Source organism: Salvelinus sp. IW2-2015, linkage group LG27, assembly GCF_002910315.2.
Source record: "Salvelinus sp. IW2-2015 linkage group LG27, ASM291031v2, whole genome shotgun sequence".
Lineage (NCBI taxonomy): Eukaryota > Metazoa > Chordata > Actinopteri > Salmoniformes > Salmonidae > Salvelinus > Salvelinus sp. IW2-2015.
In genome coordinates, this window is record NC_036867.1 from 25,929,273 (window position 1) to 25,937,257 (window position 7,985).

The 7,985-nt window shown below is 40.9% G+C and overlaps 1 long non-coding RNA gene across 1 annotated transcript; it reads right to left on the minus strand.

The window, feature by feature from the left end:
* LOC139023154 (uncharacterized) lies at positions 1–1,674 on the minus strand. Its single transcript, XR_011474306.1, has 2 exons — positions 1,433–1,674; positions 1–1,185 (listed from the first exon to the last, which is right to left on the minus strand). It is a non-coding gene; the product is annotated as an uncharacterized lncRNA (long non-coding RNA).
* Positions 1,675–7,985: the final 6,311 nt, after the last annotated feature.

Genomic DNA, 7,985 nt, shown 5'->3' on the forward strand with positions numbered 1-7,985 from the left:
TATATATATATATATATATCATACACACACATTTTTGTAATAATGACAATTGCAACAATACTGAATGAACAATGAACACTTTTATTTTAACTTAATATAATACATAAATACACACACGCACACAGCTCTGAAGTGACAATGATACTGAAGAGTCTGCTTAGGAGACAAATACTCTCAACTGTTTTAAATAAAAGAGTTTAAGTTACCTGTGATGAATGTTGAAAACAAACTTTAATTTCTATATGCAGGAAATCCTATTTTAATAAATGGGCATGGTAAGAATTGACAACCAAAGTGCGAGTCATAATTCCCATGACACCTAGCAAAATCTGAAAAGTGGTTCCTTCATTTATTCCATAGGATATTTTTAGATTCACTTAAAATAAGGTCTGTGTTTCGTGTAGGCTTACATCACCGCGCCAATTTTATAACTGTGTAGATATCCATAGGACAAGGTAACTCTGATCAATATTGGCTAAATATAAGCGAAGATAAAAAAAATTGTAGAGTGGATTTATGAAAATATGTTGACAAACGTTACCTTATCCTAGTGAGATTTACACGGGTATCAAAACGTCGAGGCGGTTTAAGCCTGCACGAAACAGAGACCTTATTTGAAGTAGATCAAGACATTCTCTATGYAAGACATGAACGGTAAAATAACGAAGGAACCCCTTTCAAATTCAGCCACAAGTTATTACAGGAATTATAATTATAATTTCTCTCTAAACCATATACCTTTGACTAATCTGGAAACTATCACCTCGAAAACAAAACGTTTATTCCGTTCCGTATTTTATCTAACGGGTGGCATCCATGAGTCTAAATATTCCTGTTACATTGCACAACCTTCAATGTTGTCATAATTACGTAAAGTTCTGGCAAATTAGTTCGCAAAGAGCCCAAACTGTTGCATATACCCTGACTCTGTGTGCAATGAACGGTGGTAGGGTAGGTCATCATCACTGATAACGTTGTTCCTGTCATGATCTGTTTGCATAGGTTCAGCATATGCATTCAACAGCCTGGCTGGCAAATGGCCTGTCCATAGTCCATATCTGACCCATCGCTATCACAATCACTCAGGATAGCATCTTTCTCATTTTGAGGGATAACTGCAATGTTGCATGCCTTGTCTGGGCAGTCACCTAGATCAACATATCCAGAACTTGACTCAAAGTGACACTAAAAGAAAGAACAGAGTAGAAAGTTAGGTAAAACAAGAACTATGTATGTGTATAAGTATGTGAATACCTAGATGCACTGTGTTATCCCGCCGGTCACTATTGTTGCTGTCAACATGTATACTCATTCAATGACCACACTGAACAAAGTTGAGTAATTGCAAATGCATATATCAATACTAGACACCCTAAAGATGATGTGTACCAAAAATCTTTGTCCTAACTTTATGTTAACATACTTTACTAACCTTRTGTTTGGGAGCTTTGATGCAGCCATCCTCTTCTCATGGTGCAACCAGGAAGTAAACAGCTCTGGTCATGTGACAATTCACACTAAACATGTGACACTMCACATCTTTCATTGAGARCCTTTATTATTTCAATATTTGCTGGAAATGCATTGATACATCATTCAGTAACATTTTTAGAGCCTTATAACTGAAAACGTTTTTTACGGTCACTATTGTGACCGATGGGATRAAATAGGTTAATATTGCCTGCTAACCTGGATTTCTTTTAGCTAAATATGCAGGTTTGAAAATATATACTTGTGTATTGATTTTAAGAAAGGCATTGATGTTTATGGTTAAGTACACATTGGAGCAATGACAGTCATTGATTGATTGTTTTTTATAAGATAAGTTTAATGCTAGCTAGCAACTTACCTTAGCTTACTGCATTCGCTAACAGGCAGGCTCCTCGTGGAGTGCATTGTAATCAATGCAAGATTGGATCCCCCGAGCTGACAAGGTTAAAAATCTGTCGTTCTGCCTCGTTTGCCGTCATTGAAAATAAGAATGTGTTCTTAACTGACTTGCCTAGTTAAATAAAGATTAAATAAAGGTGTAAAAAAAAAAAAAAATACCGATTTCCGATTGTTATGAAAACTTGAAATCGACCTCTACACAATAGCACAATTGGTTATGGGATGGTAAAACGGCAGCCATTTCCTTCGGCACCATCTAGCTTTGATGTCTTGTTAGTTAAAGCTCCTCAAACACTACACTAATAAACTGTTGAATGATGCCATCTGCAATCCAGTGATTGTCATAAGGAGCTATTGTCCAAAATGTATGCAACTTTGGGCATCATTTCAAATACAATAATCTTCGTTTWGTTTAGTTTATTTGTTCCTAAAATCATAATATTGTACATGTCATCACATATTTAATATTTTGAAAAATATCACTATATCTCAAAGACCTAAAAGATTTATGACAATAATTTTTTTAAAGATTGGAAAATGTTTTCATTCCAATTTTCTTTTACTTTTTTGACTAATATTGAATACAATGCTATAGGTTTTAGGTATCAAGGTAAGACGCAGATGCAGACTGTGTCGAAGTAACAATGTTTATTACAGCAACAGGGGCAAAGGTACAGGACGGCAGGCAAGCTCAGGGTCAGGGGCAGGCAGAGTGGTCAGGCGGGTGGGTACAGGGTCAGGACAGGCAAGGGTCAAAAACCAGGAGGACGAGAAAAGAGAGACTGGGGAAAAAGCAGGCGCTGACACAAAAATGCCGGTTGGCTTGACAAACAAGACGAACTGGCAACAGACAAACAGAGAACGCAGGTATATATACACAGGGGATTTTGGGGAAGATGGGCGACACCTGGAGGGGGGTGGAGACAATCACAAAGACAGGTGAAACAGATCAGGGTGTGGCAAGTTTAGGTCCAAAAAGTACATATGATAGATATTGCTATACTCATATGATATATTGGTATAATATCTGAAATCAATATATTTTGTATTTTGAGTAGTTTTAATAATACAGAGGAATAATTTACAATGTCAAATTTACTGTAGTACTGGAGAAGGCATTCTGTATGTTTGCGTCCCAAATGGCACCCTATTCCATATATAATGCAGCACTTTTGACAAGAGCCCTATGGATCCGGGTCAAAAGTAGTGCACTTTAAAGGGAATAGAGTGCCATATGGGATGCAAATTATGTTAAGTTGTTGACAGCATGTAGCTGACACATCACATTAGCTGTTTGCTTGCTAACCAGACAAGCTGTGGTGTGTGTGTGTGGTGGTGTTGTGTGTGTGTGTGTGTGTGTGTGTGTGTGTGTGTGTGTGTGTGTGTGTGTGGGTGCGTGCGTGCGTGCGTGCGTGCGTGCGTGCGGCGTGCGGTGCGTGCGTGCACATACGTATGTATTGTGCACGTCTGTTTGTGTGCGTTCATTGCCGGGGGTGTTTGGGCTTAGCTGTTTTGTCTACACCTCGCCCACCTTGGGCCGTAATGTGGAGGACATTAGTAACCTGCTGAGCCTGAGCCTGGCTTAACACAGAGTGGCACCGGCTCCAAAACACTCTCCACGTCTAACATTACATCAGCTTTCACAAACAATATGTTCAGAATAGCACCATAATAACAGTCCTCGGTGCCCATGCACTGTGACACACACAACCTTCCCTTTATAGTGCACTATAAAGGGAATAGAGTGCCATTTGGGACACAGGTTATGTTAGTTAGTGGCAGATGTAGAAGCTGGAAAAATGACACCTCACATTAGCTGTGAGACAGGCTGTGTGTGTGTGTGTGTGTGTGTGTGCGTGCGTGCGTGCGTGCGTGCGTGCGTGTGTGTGTGTGTTCGCGCGCGTTGGCTCTGATCTCTGATCTCGTGCTTCTACACCTGCATTACTAGCTGTTTGGGGCTTTAGGCTGGGTGTCTGTACAGCACTTCGAGATATTAGCTGATGTACGAAGGGCTATATAAAATAAAATTGAAATTGAAATTGATTTATGGTGTTGGATACTTTGGCCTTGATCAAAGCAGGCACATTTCCAAGAGTTCAAATATTTACATTCGTCCAATCAAGCAGCAGACAGTAGCGCATATAGTTCAGTTAGGTCATCAGTGTGCCACTCCCAGCTCAGAGCTTAAGGGATCCAGTACTGTACTGTAGCTCACAGAGGTGGGACCAAGTCATTGTTTTACAAGTCACAAGTAAGTCTCAAGTCTTAGCACTCAAGTCTTAAGTCAAGACCGACAAGTCTCAAGTCAAGTCTCAAGTCCTAAACTTTGAGTTTCGAGTCCTAAACAAGTCATAATGTGCTCTTCACCAAATGTAATACCATTTCATATTTTTAACAAGAGTAATAGTTAGTATATTACATTCATGAATGCTTTTAAATACATATATATTTATTACTTTCCAAATGAACTTTATATTTCCATGGAAATACATGGGTAGCCATGAAAATGACCCCCCCCCCCATAGTTATCGACTATCAAGGATCGCTATGGTGCTCAATCGGGCGATGTAGGCTTGTACACAATCGCCCAACCTTAACACACACACACACACACACACCCTCTCTGTGTGTGGTTACAGTAGGTTAACGTATGTCAATGGTTTTAGGAACAGCAGTAACATCAGGCAGGATTTAGGCTACCAACTGCCTAGCCAGTTGTAGCTCAATCTTGGGTGCAATGATCACGTTCCCGCACTGACTGACTGTGTGGAGGCTCATTGATTTAACGTTACGTTAGCCTACAAGCTACACTAGTAAAATTATAAATTATATAGCTGTCGGCTATATTAGCCACGACTTACCGTTCTGTGTGCAGCTCAAATGTCGAACAAAGTTGGAAGTTGTTGCGCCCCCGTCTGTCATTTTCTTCCCGTATGTTTTGCAAGTTGCAATCTGTTTTTTTGTTGATACAGCGTAGTCTTTATATACGAAAATAATAATTTTGGGTATCATCTTTCCAAGGGCTCCATCTGAATTCACCCGCTGACGTTCCTCCTCACTGCCACGCACAACTTTTTCTCGGCTGGCACAATTTGATTGGCTGCTGTCCGATTCAAACTGTAATCTGTTGAATGAAGAGTTGATGCGCTGCACACTTTTTTGAATAGCATCATTTTCAATATCTGGGCTTGAGGAGGGTATCAAGTCAGGTCGAGTCAAAAGGCTCAAGTCCAAGTTAAGTCACGAGTCATTGGTGTTAAAGTTAAAGTCGAGTTGTAAGTCATCATATTTGTGACTCGGGTCTGACTCGAGTCCAAGTCATGTGACTCGAGTCCACACCTCTGGTAGCTCATAGTAGTCTCCCGGACACAGAAGAATCAGAGTCGCGCACACACACACTCACACCAACACACACACACACAGTCAACCGTTATTGATGTTGTCCCCACTCCCCTCCTCCTCTGTCTGTCTTTCCCAGGTTCAAATGCACTTTTGAGGTGGTATATTTATTTATCTCGATTCTGTTTTGGACCACTTCAGTGGTCTCCCCCTGTTTTCTCCTTGATTTAATTTCTCTTGCTCTCTGTGTAAAGCACTGCAACTGAAATGACAGCCATACAGGGGTCAGAACCCGGCTACCATCATAGATTTATCAGTGAACATATGACTGGATAAGGTGCTAAAATGTAATCTGAGATCTCATTTCCACCCGCAATGTTAGTTTTATTAGGTTCATTCTAAAAACAAAAACCAGACGTATTATTAACAGTATAAAATATGGAATACATTTTTAAATGTTTCGTAAAGTTCTTATGAACTATTKTCTTATTGATGTTAGAGATCATTGGTTATATTATAAAGAGCTATTGTTGGGCTACCTACATAATACTGTATAAATKTACACTGAGTGTACAAAACATTAGGAACACCTGCTCTTTCCATGACATAGACTGAATCCAGGTGAAAGCTATGATCCCTTATTAATGTAACCTGTTAAATTCACTTCAATCAGTGTAAATTAAGGGAAGGAGACAGGTTAAAGAAGGATTTTTAAGCTTTGAGACAATTGAGACATGGATTGTGTATGTGCCATTCAGAGGGTGAATGGGGTATGGTAGTAGGTGCCAGGTGCACCGGTTTAAGTGTCAAGAACAGCAACGCTGCTGGGTTTTTCACACTCAACAGTTTCCTGTGTGTATGAAGAATGGTCCACCACCCAAAGGACATCCATCCAACTTGACACAACTGTTCAACGCATTCAACACCTTGTAGTTCATGCCCCGGCGAATTGAGGCTGTTCTGAGGGCAAAGGGGGGTGCAACTCAATAATATTATTAGGAAGGTGTTCCTAATGTTTTGTACACTCAGTGTATATATATATATATATCATATGCCCGTATAGGTCTACCTACAGTAGCTCTTTATTTCTATAAGTGAGGACTCATCTGAAGGAGATGAGCTGTGTATGATTCAATAGCAGTCATTTAAATGGGAGGCATCAACGCAAAACTCATCCCTGACACATGCCAGAGCATCTGGGGTTGGAATGATATACATGAGGATGAGGCGTCCCAAATAGCACCCTATTCCATATAGTGAACCACAATGGGCCCTGGTCAAAAGTAGTGCACTATAAAGGGAATTGACTGCCATTTGGGACGCAAATTATGTTAGGCAGAAGCCACTGGAATACAAGGAAAACGTGTATAAAGATACATTTGATGTTGATTCAAACAGGCGGAATAATCACTCACACTCTACAATCAAAGCCCTCTAGTTATGTCTAGCTTACTCAATGCAATTCTTGCTTCAGTGTTTGCACGGCTATTCTTTATCTTCTGTAGTCACAGTACCCAACCTGACAGCGATTATCGAATGGGCTTATAAGGTGGATGATGAGCTATGCGTCTTGATAGGCAAGCTCCCTGTGAACACACTCCTCAGTTGGGTAATATTTAATATATCGCTGGCTGGATGATACATTTCAGGCCAGTGAAGTAGAGTGGCTGTGCAGAGTGCATCATAACTCCAGCTTCATTCAACTGTGAATCTCCAACAGTGAGACCATGAATCCAGACATCTCTGCCATGACATTTTACATATGTTGTGTGCACACATAGACACACATACACAATAAAATTCCACATGTACTGTACGCTGTACATATAGACATACAGTACAGACTATACAGCTCATCATATACACACACACACATACATACACACACTCTTCATACGTATCATACACTACCGTTCAAAGGTTTGGGGTCACTTAGAAATTTCCCTGGCCTTCTAGGCAGAGTTGCAAAGAAGAAGACATATCTCAGACTGGCCAATAAAAAGAAAAGGTTAAGATGGGCAAAAGAACACAAACACTGGACAGAGAAACTCTAACTAGAAGGCCAGCATCCCAGAGTCGCCTTTTCACTGTTGACCTTGAAACTGGTGTTTTGTGAGTACTATTTAATGATGCTGCCAGTTGAGGGCTTGTGAGGCGTCTGTTTCTCAAACTAGACACTCTAATGTACTTGTCCTCTTGCTCAGTTGTGCACCGGGGCCACCCACTCCTCTTTCTATTCTGGTTAGTGCCAGTTTGCGCTGTTCTGTAAAGAGAGTAGTACACAGCGTTCTACGAGATCTTCAGTTTCTTTGCAATTTCTCGCATGGAATAGCCTTCATTTCTTGGTGTTCTTGTGGTTGTACTCATCCTTCTTCTTCCTCCAAACACAGCGAGTGGAGTTTAGACCAAAAAGCTCTATTTTTGTCTCATCAGACCACATGACCTTCTCCCATTCCTCCTCTGGATCATCCAGATGGTCATTGGCAAACTTCAGACGGGCCTGGACATGCGCTGGCTTGAGCAGGGGGACCTTGCGTGCGCTGCAGGATTTTAATCCATGATGGCGTAGTGTGTTACTAACGGTTTTCTTTGAGACTGTGGTCCCAGCTCTCTTCAGGTCATTCACCAGGTCCTGCCGTGTAGTTCTGGGATGATCCCTCACCTTCCTCATGATCATTGATGCCCCACGAGGTGAGATCTTGCATGGAGCCCCAGACCGAGGGTGATTGACCGTCATCTTGAACTTCTTCCATTTC